The following is a 24,971-nucleotide window of genomic DNA, read 5'->3' on the forward strand; positions in this document are numbered from 1 at the left end:
ATTAACCTGTCTCCTCTGTACCCCAAACTATATACCACATTCACCTGTCTCCTCTGTACCCCAAACTATATACCACATTAACCTGTCTCCTCTGTACCTCAAACTATATACCACATTAACCTGTCTCCTCTGTACCCCACACTATATACCACATTAACCTGTCCCCTCTGTACCCCAAACTATATACTACATTAACCTGTCTCCTCTGTACCCCAAACTATATACCACATTAACCTGTCCCCTCTGTACCCCAAACTATATACCACATTAACCTGTCTCCTCTGTACCCCAAACTATATACCACATTAACCTGTCTCCTCTGTACCCCAAACTATTTACCACATTAACCTGTCACCTCTGTACCCCAAACTATATACCACATTAACCTGTCCCCTCTGTACCTCAAACTATATACCACATTAACCTGTCTCCTCTGAACCCCAAACTATATACCACATTAACCTGTCTCCTCTGTACCCCAAACTATATACCACATTAACCTGTCTCCTCTGTACCCCAAACTATATACCACATTAACCTGTCTCCTCTGTACCTCAAACTATATACCACATTAACCTGTCTCCTCTGTACCCCACACTATATACCACATTAACCTGTCCCCTCTGTACCCCAAACTATATACCACATTAACCTGTCTCCTCTGTACCCAAAACTATATACCACATTAACCTGTCTCCTCTGAACCCCAAACTATATACCACATTCACCTGTCTCCTCTGTACCCCAAACTATATACCACATTAACCTGTCCCCTCTGTACCCCAAACTATATATCACATTAACCTGTCACCTCTGTACCCCAAAATATCTACCACATTAATCTGTCTACTCTGTACCCCAAACTATCTACCACATTAACCTGTCCCCTCTGTACCCCAAACTATATACCACATTAACCTGGCTCCTCTGTACCTCAAACTATATACCACATGAATCTGTCTCCTCTGTACCCCAAAATATATACCACATTAACCTGTCCCCTCTGTACCTCAAACTATATACCACATTAACCTGTCTCCTCTGTACCTCAAACTATATACCACATTAACCTGTCTCCTCTGTACCCCAAACTATATACCACATTAACCTGTCCCCTCTTTTCCCCAAACTATATACCACATTAACCTGTCTCCTCTGTACCCCAAACTATATAACACATTAACCTGTCCCCTCTGTACCCCAAACTATATACCACATTAACCTGTCTCCTCTGTACCCCAAACTATATACCACATTCACCTGTCTCCTCTGTACCCCAAACTATATACCACATTAACCTGTCTCCTCTGTACCTCAAACTATATACCACATTAACCTGTCTCCTCTGTACCCCACACTATATACCACATTAACCTGTCCCCTCTGTACCCCAAACTATATACTACATTAACCTGTCTCCTCTGTACCCCAAACTATATACCACATTAACCTGTCCCCTCTGTACCCCAAACTATATACCACATTAACCTGTCTCCTCTGTACCCCAAACTATATACCACATTAACCTGTCTCCTCTGTACCCCAAACTATTTACCACATTAACCTGTCACCTCTGTACCCCAAACTATATACCACATTAACCTGTCCCCTCTGTACCTCAAACTATATACCACATTAACCTGTCTCCTCTGAACCCCAAACTATATACCACATTAACCTGTCTCCTCTGTACCCCAAACTATATACCACATTAACCTGTCTCCTCTGTACCCCAAACTATATACCACATTAACCTGTCTCCTCTGTACCTCAAACTATATACCACATTAACCTGTCTCCTCTGTACCCCACACTATATACCACATTAACCTGTCCCCTCTGTACCCCAAACTATATACCACATTAACCTGTCCCCTCTGTACCCCAAACGATATACCACATTAACCTGGCTCCTCTGTACCTCAAACTATATAGCACATTAATCTGTCTCCTCTGTACCCCAAACTATATACCACATTAACCTGTCCCCTCTGTACCTCAAACTATATACCACATTAACCTGTCTCCTCTGTACCTCAAACTATCTACCACATTAACCTGTCCCCTCTGTACCTCAAACTATATACCACATTAACCTGTCCCCTCTGTACCCCAAACTATATACCACATTAATCTGTCTCCTCTGTACCCCAAACTATATACCACATTAACCTGTCTCCTCTGTACCCCAAACTATCTAACCACATTAACCTGTCTCCTCTGTACCCCAAACTATATACCACATTAACCTGTCTCCTCTGAACCCCAAACTATATACCACATTCACCTGTCTCCTCTGTACCCGAAACTATATACCACATTAACCTGTCCCCTCTGTACCCCAAACTATCTACCACATTAACCTGTCTCCTCTGTACCCCAAACTATATACCACATTAACCTGTCCCCTCTGTACCCCAAACTATATATCACATTAACCTGTCACCTCTGTACCCCAAAATATCTACCACATTAATCTGTCTCCTCTGTACCCCAAACTATCTACCACATTAACCTGTCCCCTCTGTACCCCAAACTATATACCACATTAACCTGGCTCCTCTGTACCCCAAAATATATACCACATTAACCTGTCCCCTCTGTACCTCAAACTATATACCACATTAACCTGTCTCCTCTGTACCTCAAACTATATACCACATTAACCTGTCTCCTCTGTACCCCACACTATATACCACATTAACCTGTCCCCTCTGTACCCCAAACTATATACCACATTAACCTGTCTCCTCTGTACCCCAAACTATATACCACATTAACCTGTCCCCTCTGTACCCCAAACTATATACCACATTAACCTGTCTCCTCTGAACCCCAAACTATATACCACATTCACCTGTCTCCTCTGTACCCCAAACTATCTACCACATTAACCTGTCCCCTCTGTACCCCAAACGATATACCACATTAACCTGTCTCCTCTGTACCTCAAACTATATACCACATTAATCTGTCTCCTCTGTACCCCAAACTATATACCACATTAACCTGTCCCCTCTGTACCTCAAACTATATACCACATTAACCTGTCTCCTCTGTACCTCAAACTATCTACCACATTAACCTGTCCCCTCTGTACCCCAAACTATATACCACATTAACCTGTCCCATCTGTACCACAAACTATCTACCACATTAACCTGTCCCCTCTGTACCCCAAACATTCTACCACATGAACCTGTCCCCTCTCTACCCCAAACTATCTACCACATTAACCTGTCTCCTCTGTACCCCAAACTATATACCACATTAACCTGTCTCCTCTATACCCCAAACTATATACCACATTAACCTGTCTCCTCTGTACCCCAAACTATATACCACATTAACCTGTCTCCTCTGTACCCCAAACTACATACCACATTAACCTGTCTCCTCTGTACCCCAAACTATATACCACATTAACCTGTCTCCTCTGTACCCAAAACTATATACCACATGAACCTGTCTCTTCTGTACCCCAAACTATATACCACATTAACCTGTCCCCTCTGTACCCCAAACTATATACCACATTAATCTGTCTCCTCTGTACCCCAAACTATATATCACATTAACCTGTCTCCTCTGTACCCCAAACTATCTACCACATTAACCTGTCTCCTCTGTACCCCAAACTATATACCACATTAACCTGTCTACTCTGAACCCCAAACTATATACCACATTCACCTGTCTCCTCTGTACCCCAAACTATATACCACATTAACCTGTCCCCTCTGTACCCCAAACTATATATCACATTAACCTGTCACCTCTGTACCCCAAAATATCTACCACATTAATCTGTCTACTCTGTACCCCAAACTATCTACCACATTAACCTTTCCCCTCTGTACCCCAAACTATATACCACATTAACCTGGCTCCTCTGTACCTCAAACTATATACCACATGAATCTGTCTCCTCTGTACCCCAAAATATATACCACATTAACCTGTCCCCTCCGTACCTCAAACTATATACCACATTAACCTGTCTCCTCTGTACCTCAAACTATATACCACATTAACCTGTCTCCTCTGTACCCCAAACTATATACCACATTAACCTGTCCCCTCTTTTCCCCAAACTATATACCACATTAACCTGTCTCCTCTGTACCCCAAACTATATAACACATTAACCTGTCCCCTCTGTACCCCAAACTATATACCACATTAACCTGTCTCCTCTGTACCCCAAACTATATACCACATTCACCTGTCTCCTCTGTACCCCAAACTATATACCACATTAACCTGTCTCCTCTGTACCTCAAACTATATACCACATTAACCTGTCTCCTCTGTACCCCACACTATATACCACATTAACCTGTCCCCTCTGTACCCCAAACTATATACTACATTAACCTGTCTCCTCTGTACCCCAAACTATATACCACATTAACCTGTCCCCTCTGTACCCCAAACTATATACCACATTAACCTGTCTCCTCTGTACCCCAAACTACATACCACATTAACCTGTCTCCTCTGTACCCAAAACTATATACCACATGAACCTGTCTCTTCTGTACCCCAAACTATATACCACATTAACCTGTCTCCTCTGTACCCCAAACTATATACCACATTAACCTGTCCCCTCTGTACCCCAAACTATATACCACATTAATCTGTCTCCTCTGTACCCCAAACTATATACCACATTAACCCGTCTCCTCTGTACCCCAAACTATCTACCACATTAACCTGTCTCCTCTGTACCCAAAACTATATACCACATTAACCTGTCTCCTCTGAACCCCAAACTATATACCACATTCACCTGTCTCCTCTGTACCCCAAACTATATACCACATTAACCTGTCCCCTCTGTACCCCAAACTATATATCACATTAACCTGTCACCTCTGTACCCCAAAATATCTACCACATTAATCTGTCTACTCTGTACCCCAAACTATCTACCACATTAACCTGTCCCCTCTGTACCCCAAACTATATACCACATTAACCTGGCTCCTCTGTACCTCAAACTATATACCACATGAATCTGTCTCCTCTGTACCCCAAAATATATACCACATTAACCTGTCCCCTCTGTACCTCAAACTATATACCACATTAACCTGTCTCCTCTGTACCTCAAACTATATACCACATTAACCTGTCTCCTCTGTACCCCAAACTATATACCACATTAACCTGTCCCCTCTTTTCCCCAAACTATATACCACATTAACCTGTCTCCTCTGTACCCCAAACTATATAACACATTAACCTGTCCCCTCTGTACCCCAAACTATATACCACATTAACCTGTCTCCTCTGTACCCCAAACTATATACCACATTCACCTGTCTCCTCTGTACCCCAAACTATATACCACATTAACCTGTCTCCTCTGTACCTCAAACTATATACCACATTAACCTGTCTCCTCTGTACCCCACACTATATACCACATTAACCTGTCCCCTCTGTACCCCAAACTATATACTACATTAACCTGTCTCCTCTGTACCCCAAACTATATACCACATTAACCTGTCCCCTCTGTACCCCAAACTATATACCACATTAACCTGTCTCCTCTGTACCCCAAACTATATACCACATTAACCTGTCTCCTCTGTACCCCAAACTATTTACCACATTAACCTGTCACCTCTGTACCCCAAACTATATACCACATTAACCTGTCCCCTCTGTACCTCAAACTATATACCACATTAACCTGTCTCCTCTGAACCCCAAACTATATACCACATTAACCTGTCTCCTCTGTACCCCAAACTATATACCACATTAACCTGTCTCCTCTGTACCCCAAACTATATACCACATTAACCTGTCTCCTCTGTACCTCAAACTATATACCACATTAACCTGTCTCCTCTGTACCCCACACTATATACCACATTAACCTGTCCCCTCTGTACCCCAAACTATATACCACATTAACCTGTCCCCTCTGTACCCCAAACGATATACCACATTAACCTGGCTCCTCTGTACCTCAAACTATATAGCACATTAATCTGTCTCCTCTGTACCCCAAACTATATACCACATTAACCTGTCCCCTCTGTACCTCAAACTATATACCACATTAACCTGTCTCCTCTGTACCTCAAACTATCTACCACATTAACCTGTCCCCTCTGTACCTCAAACTATATACCACATTAACCTGTCCCCTCTGTACCCCAAACTATATACCACATTAATCTGTCTCCTCTGTACCCCAAACTATATACCACATTAACCTGTCTCCTCTGTACCCCAAACTATCTAACCACATTATCCTGTCTCCTCTGTACCCCAAACTATATACCACATTAACCTGTCTCCTCTGAACCCCAAACTATATACCACATTCACCTGTCTCCTCTGTACCCGAAACTATATACCACATTAACCTGTCCCCTCTGTACCCCAAACTATCTACCACATTAACCTGTCTCCTCTGTACCCCAAACTATATACCACATTAACCTGTCCCCTCTGTACCCCAAACTATATATCACATTAACCTGTCACCTCTGTACCCCAAAATATCTACCACATTAATCTGTCTCCTCTGTACCCCAAACTATCTACCACATTAACCTGTCCCCTCTGTACCCCAAACTATATACCACATTAACCTGGCTCCTCTGTACCCCAAAATATATACCACATTAACCTGTCCCCTCTGTACCTCAAACTATATACCACATTAACCTGTCTCCTCTGTACCTCAAACTATATACCACATTAACCTGTCTCCTCTGTACCCCACACTATATACCACATTAACCTGTCCCCTCTGTACCCCAAACTATATACCACATTAACCTGTCTCCTCTGTACCCCAAACTATATACCACATTAACCTGTCCCCTCTGTACCCCAAACTATATACCACATTAACCTGTCTCCTCTGAACCCCAAACTATATACCACATTCACCTGTCTCCTCTGTACCCCAAACTATCTACCACATTAACCTGTCCCCTCTGTACCCCAAACGATATACCACATTAACCTGTCTCCTCTGTACCTCAAACTATATACCACATTAATCTGTCTCCTCTGTACCCCAAACTATATACCACATTAACCTGTCCCCTCTGTACCTCAAACTATATACCACATTAACCTGTCTCCTCTGTACCTCAAACTATCTACCACATTAACCTGTCCCCTCTGTACCCCAAACTATATACCACATTAACCTGTCCCATCTGTACCACAAACTATCTACCACATTAACCTGTCCCCTCTGTACCCCAAACATTCTACCACATGAACCTGTCCCCTCTCTACCCCAAACTATCTACCACATTAACCTGTCTCCTCTGTACCCCAAACTATATACCACATTAACCTGTCTCCTCTATACCCCAAACTATATACCACATTAACCTGTCTCCTCTGTACCCCAAACTATATACCACATTAACCTGTCTCCTCTGTACCCCAAACTACATACCACATTAACCTGTCTCCTCTGTACCCCAAACTATATACCACATTAACCTGTCTCCTCTGTACCCAAAACTATATACCACATGAACCTGTCTCTTCTGTACCCCAAACTATATACCACATTAACCTGTCCCCTCTGTACCCCAAACTATATACCACATTAATCTGTCTCCTCTGTACCCCAAACTATATATCACATTAACCTGTCTCCTCTGTACCCCAAACTATCTACCACATTAACCTGTCTCCTCTGTACCCCAAACTATATACCACATTAACCTGTCTACTCTGAACCCCAAACTATATACCACATTCACCTGTCTCCTCTGTACCCCAAACTATATACCACATTAACCTGTCCCCTCTGTACCCCAAACTATATATCACATTAACCTGTCACCTCTGTACCCCAAAATATCTACCACATTAATCTGTCTACTCTGTACCCCAAACTATCTACCACATTAACCTTTCCCCTCTGTACCCCAAACTATATACCACATTAACCTGGCTCCTCTGTACCTCAAACTATATACCACATGAATCTGTCTCCTCTGTACCCCAAACTATATACCACATTAACCTGTCTCCTCTATACCCCAAACTATATACCACATTAACCTGTCTCCTCTGTACCCCAAACTATATACCACATTAACCTGTCTCCTCTGTACCCCAAACTACATACCACATTAACCTGTCTCCTCTGTACCCCAAACTATATACCACATTAACCTGTCTCCTCTGTACCCAAAACTATATACCACATGAACCTGTCTCTTCTGTACCCCAAACTATATACCACATTAACCTGTCCCCTCTGTACCCCAAACTATATACCACATTAATCTGTCTCCTCTGTACCCCAAACTATATATCACATTAACCTGTCTCCTCTGTACCCCAAACTATCTACCACATTAACCTGTCTCCTCTGTACCCCAAACTATATACCACATTAACCTGTCTACTCTGAACCCCAAACTATATACCACATTCACCTGTCTCCTCTGTACCCCAAACTATATACCACATTAACCTGTCCCCTCTGTACCCCAAACTATATATCACATTAACCTGTCACCTCTGTACCCCAAAATATCTACCACATTAATCTGTCTACTCTGTACCCCAAACTATCTACCACATTAACCTTTCCCCTCTGTACCCCAAACTATATACCACATTAACCTGGCTCCTCTGTACCTCAAACTATATACCACATGAATCTGTCTCCTCTGTACCCCAAAATATATACCACATTAACCTGTCCCCTCCGTACCTCAAACTATATACCACATTAACCTGTCTCCTCTGTACCTCAAACTATATACCACATTAACCTGTCTCCTCTGTACCCCAAACTATATACCACATTAACCTGTCCCCTCTTTTCCCCAAACTATATACCACATTAACCTGTCTCCTCTGTACCCCAAACTATATAACACATTAACCTGTCCCCTCTGTACCCCAAACTATATACCACATTAACCTGTCTCCTCTGTACCCCAAACTATATACCACATTCACCTGTCTCCTCTGTACCCCAAACTATATACCACATTAACCTGTCTCCTCTGTACCTCAAACTATATACCACATTAACCTGTCTCCTCTGTACCCCACACTATATACCACATTAACCTGTCCCCTCTGTACCCCAAACTATATACTACATTAACCTGTCTCCTCTGTACCCCAAACTATATACCACATTAACCTGTCCCCTCTGTACCCCAAACTATATACCACATTAACCTGTCTCCTCTGTACCCCAAACTATATACCACATTAACCTGTCTCCTCTGTACCCCAAACTATTTACCACATTAACCTGTCACCTCTGTACCCCAAACTATATACCACATTAACCTGTCCCCTCTGTACCTCAAACTATATACCACATTAACCTGTCTCCTCTGAACCCCAAACTATATACCACATTAACCTGTCTCCTCTGTACCCCAAACTATATACCACATTAACCTGTCTCCTCTGTACCCCAAACTATATACCACATTAACCTGTCTCCTCTGTACCTCAAACTATATACCACATTAACCTGTCTCCTCTGTACCCCACACTATATACCACATTAACCTGTCCCCTCTGTACCCCAAACTATATACCACATTAACCTGTCTCCTCTGTACCCAAAACTATATACCACATTAACCTGTCTCCTCTGAACCCCAAACTATATACCACATTCACCTGTCTCCTCTGTACCCCAAACTATATACCACATTAACCTGTCCCCTCTGTACCCCAAACTATATATCACATTAACCTGTCACCTCTGTACCCCAAAATATCTACCACATTAATCTGTCTACTCTGTACCCCAAACTATCTACCACATTAACCTGTCCCCTCTGTACCCCAAACTATATACCACATTAACCTGGCTCCTCTGTACCTCAAACTATATACCACATGAATCTGTCTCCTCTGTACCCCAAAATATATACCACATTAACCTGTCCCCTCTGTACCTCAAACTATATACCACATTAACCTGTCTCCTCTGTACCTCAAACTATATACCACATTAACCTGTCTCCTCTGTACCCCAAACTATATACCACATTAACCTGTCCCCTCTTTTCCCCAAACTATATACCACATTAACCTGTCTCCTCTGTACCCCAAACTATATAACACATTAACCTGTCCCCTCTGTACCCCAAACTATATACCACATTAACCTGTCTCCTCTGTACCCCAAACTATATACCACATTCACCTGTCTCCTCTGTACCCCAAACTATATACCACATTAACCTGTCTCCTCTGTACCTCAAACTATATACCACATTAACCTGTCTCCTCTGTACCCCACACTATATACCACATTAACCTGTCCCCTCTGTACCCCAAACTATATACTACATTAACCTGTCTCCTCTGTACCCCAAACTATATACCACATTAACCTGTCCCCTCTGTACCCCAAACTATATACCACATTAACCTGTCTCCTCTGTACCCCAAACTATATACCACATTAACCTGTCTCCTCTGTACCCCAAACTATTTACCACATTAACCTGTCACCTCTGTACCCCAAACTATATACCACATTAACCTGTCCCCTCTGTACCTCAAACTATATACCACATTAACCTGTCTCCTCTGAACCCCAAACTATATACCACATTAACCTGTCTCCTCTGTACCCCAAACTATATACCACATTAACCTGTCTCCTCTGTACCCCAAACTATATACCACATTAACCTGTCTCCTCTGTACCTCAAACTATATACCACATTAACCTGTCTCCTCTGTACCCCACACTATATACCACATTAACCTGTCCCCTCTGTACCCCAAACTATATACCACATTAACCTGTCCCCTCTGTACCCCAAACGATATACCACATTAACCTGGCTCCTCTGTACCTCAAACTATATAGCACATTAATCTGTCTCCTCTGTACCCCAAACTATATACCACATTAACCTGTCCCCTCTGTACCTCAAACTATATACCACATTAACCTGTCTCCTCTGTACCTCAAACTATCTACCACATTAACCTGTCCCCTCTGTACCTCAAACTATATACCACATTAACCTGTCCCCTCTGTACCCCAAACTATATACCACATTAATCTGTCTCCTCTGTACCCCAAAATATATACCACATTAACCTGTCTCCTCTGTACCCCAAACTATCTAACCACATTAACCTGTCTCCTCTGTACCCCAAACTATATACCACATTAACCTGTCTCCTCTGAACCCCAAACTATATACCACATTCACCTGTCTCCTCTGTACCCGAAACTATATACCACATTAACCTGTCCCCTCTGTACCCCAAACTATCTACCACATTAACCTGTCTCCTCTGTACCCCAAACTATATACCACATTAACCTGTCCCCTCTGTACCCCAAACTATATATCACATTAACCTGTCACCTCTGTACCCCAAAATATCTACCACATTAATCTGTCTCCTCTGTACCCCAAACTATCTACCACATTAACCTGTCCCCTCTGTACCCCAAACTATATACCACATTAACCTGGCTCCTCTGTACCCCAAAATATATACCACATTAACCTGTCCCCTCTGTACCTCAAACTATATACCACATTAACCTGTCTCCTCTGTACCTCAAACTATATACCACATTAACCTGTCTCCTCTGTACCCCACACTATATACCACATTAACCTGTCCCCTCTGTACCCCAAACTATATACCACATTAACCTGTCTCCTCTGTACCCCAAACTATATACCACATTAACCTGTCCCCTCTGTACCCCAAACTATATACCACATTAACCTGTCTCCTCTGAACCCCAAACTATATACCACATTCACCTGTCTCCTCTGTACCCCAAACTATCTACCACATTAACCTGTCCCCTCTGTACCCCAAACGATATACCACATTAACCTGTCTCCTCTGTACCTCAAACTATATACCACATTAATCTGTCTCCTCTGTACCCCAAACTATATACCACATTAACCTGTCCCCTCTGTACCTCAAACTATATACCACATTAACCTGTCTCCTCTGTACCTCAAACTATCTACCACATTAACCTGTCCCCTCTGTACCCCAAACTATATACCACATTAACCTGTCCCATCTGTACCACAAACTATCTACCACATTAACCTGTCCCCTCTGTACCCCAAACATTCTACCACATGAACCTGTCCCCTCTCTACCCCAAACTATCTACCACATTAACCTGTCTCCTCTGTACCCCAAACTATATACCACATTAACCTGTCTCCTCTATACCCCAAACTATATACCACATTAACCTGTCTCCTCTGTACCCCAAACTATATACCACATTAACCTGTCTCCTCTGTACCCCAAACTACATACCACATTAACCTGTCTCCTCTGTACCCCAAACTATATACCACATTAACCTGTCTCCTCTGTACCCAAAACTATATACCACATGAACCTGTCTCTTCTGTACCCCAAACTATATACCACATTAACCTGTCCCCTCTGTACCCCAAACTATATACCACATTAATCTGTCTCCTCTGTACCCCAAACTATATATCACATTAACCTGTCTCCTCTGTACCCCAAACTATCTACCACATTAACCTGTCTCCTCTGTACCCCAAACTATATACCACATTAACCTGTCTACTCTGAACCCCAAACTATATACCACATTCACCTGTCTCCTCTGTACCCCAAACTATATACCACATTAACCTGTCCCCTCTGTACCCCAAACTATATATCACATTAACCTGTCACCTCTGTACCCCAAAATATCTACCACATTAATCTGTCTACTCTGTACCCCAAACTATCTACCACATTAACCTTTCCCCTCTGTACCCCAAACTATATACCACATTAACCTGGCTCCTCTGTACCTCAAACTATATACCACATGAATCTGTCTCCTCTGTACCCCAAAATATATACCACATTAACCTGTCCCCTCCGTACCTCAAACTATATACCACATTAACCTGTCTCCTCTGTACCTCAAACTATATACCACATTAACCTGTCTCCTCTGTACCCCAAACTATATACCACATTAACCTGTCCCCTCTTTTCCCCAAACTATATACCACATTAACCTGTCTCCTCTGTACCCCAAACTATATAACACATTAACCTGTCCCCTCTGTACCCCAAACTATATACCACATTAACCTGTCTCCTCTGTACCCCAAACTATATACCACATTCACCTGTCTCCTCTGTACCCCAAACTATATACCACATTAACCTGTCTCCTCTGTACCTCAAACTATATACCACATTAACCTGTCTCCTCTGTACCCCACACTATATACCACATTAACCTGTCCCCTCTGTACCCCAAACTATATACTACATTAACCTGTCTCCTCTGTACCCCAAACTATATACCACATTAACCTGTCCCCTCTGTACCCCAAACTATATACCACATTAACCTGTCTCCTCTGTACCCCAAACTATATACCACATTAACCTGTCTCCTCTGTACCCCAAACTATTTACCACATTAACCTGTCACCTCTGTACCCCAAACTATATACCACATTAACCTGTCCCCTCTGTACCTCAAACTATATACCACATTAACCTGTCTCCTCTGAACCCCAAACTATATACCACATTAACCTGTCTCCTCTGTACCCCAAACTATATACCACATTAACCTGTCTCCTCTGTACCCCAAACTATATACCACATTAACCTGTCTCCTCTGTACCTCAAACTATATACCACATTAACCTGTCTCCTCTGTACCCCACACTATATACCACATTAACCTGTCCCCTCTGTACCCCAAACTATATACCACATTAACCTGTCTCCTCTGTACCCAAAACTATATACCACATTAACCTGTCTCCTCTGTACCCCACACTATATACCACATTATCCTGTCTCCTCTGATCCCCAAACTATATACCACATTCACCTGTCTCCTCTGTACCCCAAACTATATACCACATTTAACTGTCCCCTCTGTACCCCAAACTATCTACCACATTAACCTGTCCCCTCTGTACCTCAAACTATATACCACATTAACCTGTCTCCTCTGTACCTCAAACAGCTACCACATTAACCTGTCCCCTCTGTACCCCAAACTATATACCACATTAACCTGTCTCCTCTGTACCCCAAACTATATACCACATTAACCTGTCTCGTCTGTACCCCAAACTATCTACCACATTAACCTGTCCCCTCTGTACCCCAAACTATATACCACATTAACCTGTCTCCTCTGAACCCCAAACTATATACCACATTCGCCTGTCTCCTCTGTACCCCAAACTATCTTCCACATTAACCTGTCCCCTCTGTACCCCAAACGATATACCACATTAACCTGTCTCCTCTGTACCTCAAACTATATACCACATTAATCTGTCTCCTCTGTACCCCAAACTATATACCACATTAAACTGTCCCCTCTGTACCTCAAACTATATACCACATTAACCTGTCTCCTCTGTACCTCAAACTATCTACCACATTAACCTGTCCCCTCTGTACCCCAAACTATATACCACATTAACCTGTCCCATCTGTACCACAAACTATCTACCACATTAACCTGTCCCCTCTGTACCCCAAACATTCTACCACATGAACCTGTCCCCTCTCTACCCCAAACGATCTACCACATTAACCTGTCTCCTCTGTACCCCAAACTATATACCACATTAACCTGTCTCCTCTATACGCCAAACTATATACCACATTAACCTGTCTCCTCTGTACCCCAAACTATATACCACATTAACCTGTCTCCTCTATACCCCAAATTACATACCACATTAACCTGTCTCCTCTGTACCCCAAACTATATACCACATTAACCTGTCTCCTCTGTACCCAAAACTATATACCACATGAACCTGTCTCTTCTGTACCCCAAACTATATACCACATTAACCTGTCCCCTCTGTACCCCAAACTATATACCACATTAATCTGTCTCCTCTGTACCCCAAACTATATACCACATTAACCTGTCTCCTCTGTACCCCAAACTATCTACCACATTAACCTGTCTCCTCTGTACCCCAAACTATATACCACATTAACCTGTCTCCTCTGAACCCCAAACTATATACCACATTCACCTGTCTCCTCTGTACCCTAAACTATATACCACATTAAACTGTCCCCTCTGTACCCCAAACTATCTACCACATTAACCTGTCTCCTCTGTACCCCAAACTATATACCACATTAACCTGTCCCCTCTGTACCCCAAACTATATATCACATTAACCTGTCACCTCTGTACCCCAAAATATCTACCACATTAATCTGTCTCCTCTGTACCCCAAACTATATTCCACATTAACCTGGCTCCTCTGTACCTCAAACTATATACCACATTAATCTGTCTCCTCTGTACCCCAAACTATATACCACATTAACCTGTCCCCTCTGTACCTCAAACTATATACCACATTAACCTGTCCCCTCTGTACCCCAAACTATATACCACATTAACCTGTCTCCTCTGTACCCCAAACTATATAACACATTAACCTCTCCCCTCTGTACCCCAAACTATATACCACATTAACCTGTCTCCTCTGTACCCCAAACTATATACCACATTCACCTGTCTCCTCTGTACCCCAAACTATATACCACATTAACCTGTCTCCTCTGTACCTCAAACTATATACCACATTAACCTGTCTCCTCTGTACCCCACACTATATACCACATTAACCTGTCCCCTCTGTACCCCAAACTATATACCACATTAACCTGTCTCCTCTGTACCCCACACTATATACCACATTAACCTGTCTCCTCTGATCCCCAAACTATATACCACATTCACCTGTCTCCTCTGTACCCCAAACTATATACCACATTAACTTGTCCCCTCTGTACCTCAAACTATATACCACATTAACCTGTCTCCTCTGTACCTCAAACAGCTACCACATTAACCTGTCCACTCTGTACCCCAAACTATATCCCACATTAACCTGTCCCCTCTGTACCCCAAACTATATACCACATTAACCTGTCTCCTCTGTACCCCAAACTATCTACCACATTAACCTGTCCCCTCTGTACCCCAAACTATATACCACATTAACCTGTCTCCTCTGTACCTCAAACTATATACCACATTAACCTGTCTCCTCTGTACCCCACACTATATACCACATCAACCTGTCCCCTCTGTACCCCAAACTATATACCACATGAACCTGTCTCCTCTGTACCCCAAACTATCTACCACATTAACCTGTCCCCTCTGTACCCCAAACTATATACCACATTAACCTGTCTCCTCTGTACCCCAAACTATATACCACATTAACCTGTCTCCTCTGTACCCCAAACTATATACCACATTAACCTGTCTTCTCTGTATCCCAAACTATTTACCACATTAACCTGTCACCTCTGTACCCCAAACTATATACCACATTAACCTGTCCCCTCTGTACCTCAAACTATATACCACATTAACCTGTCTCCTCTGAACCCCAAACTATATACCACATTAACCTGTCTCCTCTGTACCCCAAACTATATACCACATTAACCTGTCTCCTCTGTACCCCACACTATATACCACATTAACCTGTCTCCTCTGATCCCCAAACTATATACCACATTCACCTGTCTCCTCTGTACCCCAAACTATATACCACATTTACCTGTCCCCTCTGTACCCCATACTATCTACCACATTAACCTGTCCCCTCTGTACCTCAAACTATATACCACATTAACCTGTCTCCTCTGTACCTCAAACAGCTACCACATTAACCTGTCCCCTCTGTACCCCAAACTATATACCACATTAACCTGTCTCCTCTGTACCCCAAACTATATACCACATTAACCTGTCTCCTCTGTACCCCAAACTATCTACCACAATAACCTGTCCCCTCTGTACCCCAAACTATATACCACATTAACCTGTCTCCTCTGTACCTCAAACTATATACCACATTAACCTGTCTCCTTTGTACCCCACACTATATACCACATTAACCTGTCCCCTCTGTACCCCAAACTATATAACACATTAACCTGTCTCCTCTGTACCCCAAACTATCTACCACATTAACCTGTCCCCTCTGTACCCCAAACTATATACCACATTAACCTGTCTCCTCTGTACCCCAAACTATATACCACATTAACCTGTCTCCTCTGTACCCCAAACTATATACCACATTAACCTGTCTCCTCTGTACCCCAAACTATTTACCACATTAACCTGTCACCTCTGTACCCCAAACTATATACCACATTAACCTGTCCCCTCTGTACCTCAAACTATATACCACATTAACCTGTCTCCTCTGTACCTCAAACTATATACCACATTAACCTGTCTCCTCTGTACCCCAAACTATATACCACATTAACCTGTCTCCTCTGTACCCCAAACTATATACCACATTAACCTGTCTCCTCTGTACCCCAAACTATTTACCACATTAACCTGTCACCTCTGTACCCCAAACTATATACCACATTAACCTGTCCCCTCTGTACCTCAAACTATATACCACATTAACCTGTCTCCTCTGAACCCCAAACTATATACCACATTAACCTGTCCCCTCTGTACCTCAAACTATATACCACATTAACCTGTCTCCTCTGTACCTCAAACAGCTACCACATTAACCTGTCCCCTCTGTACCCCAAACTATATACCACAATTAACCTGTCTCCTCTGTACCCCAAACTATATACCACATTAACCTGTCTCCTCTGTACCCCACACTATATACCACATTAACCTGTCCCCTCTGTACCCCAAACTATATAACACATTAACCTGTCTCCTCTGTACCCCAAACTATCTACCACATTAACCTGTCCCCTCTGTACCCCAAACTATATACCACATTAACCTGTCTCCTCTGTACCCCAAACTATATACCACATTAACCTGTCTCCTCTGTACCCCAAACTATATACCACATTAACCTGTCTCCTCTGTACCCCAAACTATTTACCACATTAACCTGTCACCTCTGTACCCCAAACTATATACCACATTAACCTGTCCCCTCTGTACCTCAAACTATATACCACATTAACCTGTCTCCTCTGTACCTCAAACTATATACCACATTAACCTGTCTCCTCTGTACCCCAAACTATATACCACATTAACCTGTCTCCTCTGTACCCCAAACTATATACCACATTAACCTGTCTCCTCTGTACCCCAAACTATTTACCACATTAACCTGTCACCTCTGTACCCCAAACTATATACCACATTAACCTGTCCCCTCTGTACCTCAAACTATATACCACATTAACCTGTCTCCTCTGAACCCCAAACTATATACCACATTAACCTGTCCCCTCTGTACCTCAAACTATATACCACATTAACCTGTCTCCTCTGTACCTCAAACAGCTACCACATTAACCTGTCCCCTCTGTACCCCAAACTATATACCACAATTAACCTGTCTCCTCTGTACCCCAAACTATATACCACATTAACCTGTCTCCTCTGTACCCCAAACTATCTACCACATTAACCTGTCCCCTCTGTACCCCAAACTATATACCACATTAACCTGTCTCCTCTGTACCTCAAACTATATACCACATTAACCTGTCTCCTTTGTACCCCACACTATATACCACATTAACCTGTCCCCTCTGTACCCCAAACTATATACCACATTAACCTGTCTCCTCTGTACCCCAAACTATCTACCACATTAACCTGTCCCCTCTGTACCCCAAACTATATACCACATTAACCTGTCTCCTCTGTACCCCAAACTATATACCACATTAACCTGTCTCCTCTGTACCCCAAACTATATACCACATTAACCTGTCTCCTCTGTACCCCAAACTATTTACCACATTAACATGTCACCTCTGTACCCCAAACTATATACCACATTAACCTGTCCCCTCTGTACCCCAAACTATCTACCACATTAACTTGTCCCCTCTGTACCTCAAACTATATACCACATTAACCTGTCTCCTCTGTACCTCAAACAGCTACCACATTAACCTGTCCACTCAGTACCCCAAACTATATCCCACATTAACCTGTCCCCTCTGTACCCCAAACTATATACCACATTAACCTGTCTCCTCTGTACCCCAAACTATCTACCACATTAACCTGTCCCCTCTGTACCCCAAACTATATACCACATTAACCTGTCTCCTCTGTACCTCAAACTATATACCACATTAACCTGTCTCCTCTGTACCCCACACTATATACCACATCAACCTGTCCCCTCTGTACCCCAAACTATATACCACATGAACCTGTCTCCTCTGTACCCCAAACTATCTACCACATTAACCTGTCCCCTCTGTACCCCAAACTATATACCACATTAACCTGTCTCCTCTGTACCCCAAACTATATACCACATTAACCTGTCTCCTCTGTACCCCAAACTATATACCACATTAACCTGTCTTCTCTGTATCCCAAACTATTTACCACATTAACCTGTCACCTCTGTACCCCAAACTATATACCACATTAACCTGTCCCCTCTGTACCTCAAACTATATACCACATTAACCTGTCTCCTCTGAACCCCAAACTATATACCACATTAACCTGTCTCCTCTGTACCCCAAACTATATACCACATTAACCTGTCTCCTCTGTACCCCACACTATATACCACATTAACCTGTCTCCTCTGATCCCCAAACTATATACCACATTCACCTGTCTCCTCTGTACCCCAAACTATATACCACATTTACCTGTCCCCTCTGTACCCCATACTATCTACCACATTAACCTGTCCCCTCTGTACCTCAAACTATATACCACATTAACCTGTCTCCTCTGTACCTCAAACAGCTACCACATTAACCTGTCCCCTCTGTACCCCAAACTATATACCACATTAACCTGTCTCCTCTGTACCCCAAACTATATACCACATTAACCTGTCTCCTCTGTACCCCAAACTATCTACCACAATAACCTGTCCCCTCTGTACCCCAAACTATATACCACATTAACCTGTCTCCTCTGTACCTCAAACTATATACCACATTAACCTGTCTCCTTTGTACCCCACACTATATACCACATTAACCTGTCCCCTCTGTACCCCAAACTATATAACACATTAACCTGTCTCCTCTGTACCCCAAACTATCTACCACATTAACCTGTCCCCTCTGTACCCCAAACTATATACCACATTAACCTGTCTCCTCTGTACCCCAAACTATATACCACATTAACCTGTCTCCTCTGTACCCCAAACTATATACCACATTAACCTGTCTCCTCTGTACCCCAAACTATTTACCACATTAACCTGTCACCTCTGTACCCCAAACTATATACCACATTAACCTGTCCCCTCTGTACCTCAAACTATATACCACATTAACCTGTCTCCTCTGTACCTCAAACTATATACCACATTAACCTGTCTCCTCTGTACCCCAAACTATATACCACATTAACCTGTCTCCTCTGTACCCCAAACTATATACCACATTAACCTGTCTCCTCTGTACCCCAAACTATTTACCACATTAACCTGTCACCTCTGTACCCCAAACTATATACCACATTAACCTGTCCCCTCTGTACCTCAAACTATATACCACATTAACCTGTCTCCTCTGAACCCCAAACTATATACCACATTAACCTGTCCCCTCTGTACCTCAAACTATATACCACATTAACCTGTCTCCTCTGTACCTCAAACAGCTACCACATTAACCTGTCCCCTCTGTACCCCAAACTATATACCACAATTAACCTGTCTCCTCTGTACCCCAAACTATATACCACATTAACCTGTCTCCTCTGTACCCCAAACTATCTACCACATTAACCTGTCCCCTCTGTACCCCAAACTATATACCACATTAACCTGTCTCCTCTGTACCTCAAACTATATACCACATTAACCTGTCTCCTTTGTACCCCACACTATATACCACATTAACCTGTCCCCTCTGTACCCCAAACTATATACCACATTAACCTGTCTCCTCTGTACCCCAAACTATCTACCACATTAACCTGTCCCCTCTGTACCCCAAACTATATACCACATTAACCTGTCTCCTCTGTACCCCAAACTATATACCACATTAACCTGTCTCCTCTGTACCCCAAACTATATACCACATTAACCTGTCTCCTCTGTACCCCAAACTATTTACCACATTAACATGTCACCTCTGTACCCCAAACTATATACCACATTAACCTGTCCCCTCTGTACCTCAAACTATATACCACATTAACCTGTCTCCTCTGTACCTCAAACTATATACCACATTAACCTGTCTCCTCTGTACCCCAAACTATATACCACATTAACCTGTCTCCTCTGTACCCCAAACTATATACCACATTAACCTGTCTCCTCTGTACCCCAAACTATATACCACATTAACCTGTCTCCTCTGTACCCCAAACTATATACCACATTAACCTGTCTCCTCTGTACCCCAAACTATATACCACATTAACCTGTCTCCTCTGTACCCCAAACTATTTACCACATTAACCTGTCACCTCTGTACCCCAAACTATATACCACATTAACCTGTCCCCTCTGTACCTCAAACTATATACCACATTAACCTGTCTCCTCTGAACCCCAAACTATATACCACATTAACCTGTCTCCTCTTTACCCCAAACTATATACCACATTAACCTGTCTCCTCTGTACCCCAAACTATATACCACATTAACCTGTCTCCTCTGTACCCCACACTATATACCACATTAACCTGTCTCCTCTGATCCCCAAACTATATACCACATTCACCTGTCTCCTCTGTACCCCAAACTATATACCACATTTACCTGTCCCCTCTGTACCCCATACTATCTACCACATTAACCTGTCCCCTCTGTACCTCAAACTATATACCACATTAACCTGTCTCCTCTGTACCTCAAACAGCTACCACATTAACCTGTCCCCTCTGTACCCCAAACTATATACCACATTAACCTGTCTCCTCTGTACCCCAAACTATATACCACATTAACCTGTCTCCTCTGTACCCCAAACTATCTACCACAATAACCTGTCCCCTCTGTACCCCAAACTATATACCACATTAACCTGTCTCCTCTGTACCTCAAACTATATACCACATTAACCTGTCTCCTTTGTACCCCACACTATATACCACATTAACCTGTCCCCTCTGTACCCCAAACTATATAACACATTAACCTGTCTCCTCTGTACCCCAAACTATCTACCACATTAACCTGTCCCCTCTGTACCCCAAACTATATACCACATTAACCTGTCTCCTCTGTACCCCAAACTATATACCACATTAACCTGTCTCCTCTGTACCCCAAACTATATACCACATTAACCTGTCTCCTCTGTACCCCAAACTATATACCACATTAACCTGTCTCCTCTGTACCCCACACTATATACCACATTAACCTGTCCCCTCTGTACCCCAAACTATATAACACATTAACCTGTCTCCTCTGTACCCCAAACTATCTACCACATTAACCTGTCCCCTCTGTACCCCAAACTATATACCACATTAACCTGTCTCCTCTGTACCCCAAACTATATACCACATTAACCTGTCTCCTCTGTACCCCAAACTATATACCACATTAACCTGTCTCCTCTGTACCCCAAACTATTTACCACATTAACCTGTCACCTCTGTACCCCAAACTATATACCACATTAACCTGTCCCCTCTGTACCTCAAACTATATACCACATTAACCTGTCTCCTCTGTACCTCAAACTATATACCACATTAACCTGTCTCCTCTGTACCCCAAACTATATACCACATTAACCTGTCTCCTCTGTACCCCAAACTATATACCACATTAACCTGTCTCCTCTGTACCCCAAACTATTTACCACATTAACCTGTCACCTCTGTACCCCAAACTATATACCACATTAACCTGTCCCCTCTGTACCTCAAACTATATACCACATTAACCTGTCTCCTCTGAACCCCAAACTATATACCACATTAACCTGTCCCCTCTGTACCTCAAACTATATACCACATTAACCTGTCTCCTCTGTACCTCAAACAGCTACCACATTAACCTGTCCCCTCTGTACCCCAAACTATATACCACAATTAACCTGTCTCCTCTGTACCCCAAACTATATACCACATTAACCTGTCTCCTCTGTACCCCAAACTATCTACCACATTAACCTGTCCCCTCTGTACCCCAAACTATATACCACATTAACCTGTCTCCTCTGTACCTCAAACTATATACCACATTAACCTGTCTCCTTTGTACCCCACACTATATACCACATTAACCTGTCCCCTCTGTACCCCAAACTATATACCACATTAACCTGTCTCCTCTGTACCCCAAACTATCTACCACATTAACCTGTCCCCTCTGTACCCCAAACTATATACCACATTAACCTGTCTCCTCTGTACCCCAAACTATATACCACATTAACCTGTCTCCTCTGTACCCCAAACTATATACCACATTAACCTGTCTCCTCTGTACCCCAAACTATTTACCACATTAACATGTCACCTCTGTACCCCAAACTATATACCACATTAACCTGTCCCCTCTGTACCCCAAACTATCTACCACATTAACTTGTCCCCTCTGTACCTCAAACTATATACCACATTAACCTGTCTCCTCTGTACCTCAAACAGCTACCACATTAACCTGTCCACTCAGTACCCCAAACTATATCCCACATTAACCTGTCCCCTCTGTACCCCAAACTATATACCACATTAACCTGTCTCCTCTGTACCCCAAACTATCTACCACATTAACCTGTCCCCTCTGTACCCCAAACTATATACCACATTAACCTGTCTCCTCTGTACCTCAAACTATATACCACATTAACCTGTCTCCTCTGTACCCCACACTATATACCACATCAACCTGTCCCCTCTGTACCCCAAACTATATACCACATGAACCTGTCTCCTCTGTACCCCAAACTATCTACCACATTAACCTGTCCCCTCTGTACCCCAAACTATATACCACATTAACCTGTCTCCTCTGTACCCCAAACTATATACCACATTAACCTGTCTCCTCTGTACCCCAAACTATATACCACATTAACCTGTCTTCTCTGTATCCCAAACTATTTACCACATTAACCTGTCACCTCTGTACCCCAAACTATATACCACATTAACCTGTCCCCTCTGTACCTCAAACTATATACCACATTAACCTGTCTCCTCTGAACCCCAAACTATATACCACATTAACCTGTCTCCTCTGTACCCCAAACTATATACCACATTAACCTGTCTCCTCTGTACCCCACACTATATACCACATTAACCTGTCTCCTCTGATCCCCAAACTATATACCACATTCACCTGTCTCCTCTGTACCCCAAACTATATACCACATTTACCTGTCCCCTCTGTACCCCATACTATCTACCACATTAACCTGTCCCCTCTGTACCTCAAACTATATACCACATTAACCTGTCTCCTCTGTACCTCAAACAGCTACCACATTAACCTGTCCCCTCTGTACCCCAAACTATATACCACATTAACCTGTCTCCTCTGTACCCCAAACTATATACCACATTAACCTGTCTCCTCTGTACCCCAAACTATCTACCACAATAACCTGTCCCCTCTGTACCCCAAACTATATACCACATTAACCTGTCTCCTCTGTACCTCAAACTATATACCACATTAACCTGTCTCCTTTGTACCCCACACTATATACCACATTAACCTGTCCCCTCTGTACCCCAAACTATATAACACATTAACCTGTCTCCTCTGTACCCCAAACTATCTACCACATTAACCTGTCCCCTCTGTACCCCAAACTATATACCACATTAACCTGTCTCCTCTGTACCCCAAACTATATACCACATTAACCTGTCTCCTCTGTACCCCAAACTATATACCACATTAACCTGTCTCCTCTGTACCCCAAACTATTTACCACATTAACCTGTCACCTCTGTACCCCAAACTATATACCACATTAACCTGT

This window comes from Salmo salar, chromosome 01 (genome assembly GCF_965601325.2).
Source record: "Salmo salar chromosome 01, fSalSal1, whole genome shotgun sequence".
NCBI lineage: Eukaryota > Metazoa > Chordata > Actinopteri > Salmoniformes > Salmonidae > Salmo > Salmo salar.